General features: G+C 57.3%; 1 protein-coding gene across 2 annotated transcripts in view; it reads left to right on the forward strand.

Moving 5' to 3' along the window:
• The window catches only part of Nprl3 (NPR3 like, GATOR1 complex subunit), a 44,155-nt gene that overhangs the window by 559 nt on the left and 42,894 nt on the right, over nucleotides 1-702 (forward strand). The gene's annotated exons all lie outside the window — the stretch shown is intronic.

The following is a 702-nucleotide window of genomic DNA, read 5'->3' on the forward strand; positions in this document are numbered from 1 at the left end:
TAGCCCTATATAAAATGGCCTCTGTTTCTGAGCTAGCCGCCTCCCTGAGCTACTTGGCTTGGGGAGTGCCGTCTGGACAGACTAATAAAGGTCTATTTGCCAACTTGCCTGGTGTGTTCCTTCCTGGGTGACTCTCACTGTCCGACTAGCTCCTGGAGCCTCGCTGAGCTTCTGAGCCCAGCATCGTGAAAGCCTCTTGGCTGTTCACGCTCCAGGAGTAAAAGTGAGGCTTAAGTCTTACATCTGAGCTACACCTCCAGCCCTTTATTTTTTTGAGGGGCTCTCAAAGCCCAGGGAGGTCCAGGCTGGCCTTGAACTTGCGATCGTTGAGTTCAGCCCGCTAGAAGGCGGGGATTACAAGCGCGCGCCAGTGCCCGGCTACAAATAAAGTGTGCTACTTTTATAATGCAGAAACCAGCGTCTTGACAGCTTCTTCGTCTACCGCAAGACCACCCTGAACGCGCCCGATCTCGGACGTTAAGAAGGGCCGGGCCTGGTTAGAACTTGAATGGGAGACAGCGTCTCCTTTGAACGCTGTTTGGCTCCCAGGGCCCCCAGTACACGAGGGGGCGGCTCCCACACCTTACAACCTAGGGGCCAGCGACTGGGGCTTCTGGAAGCTCTGCGCCTGCGCCTACGGCCACATGCGCCTGCGTACACGCCCCGGCCCGCGCGCCAAATCTCGCGAGTTTAGCGGCTGCG

The sequence above is a fragment of the Fukomys damarensis genome, unplaced genomic scaffold (assembly GCF_012274545.1).
Source record: "Fukomys damarensis isolate Sample0158 unplaced genomic scaffold, DMR_v1.0_HiC HiC_scaffold_34, whole genome shotgun sequence".
NCBI classification, from domain to species: Eukaryota; Metazoa; Chordata; class Mammalia; order Rodentia; family Bathyergidae; genus Fukomys; species Fukomys damarensis.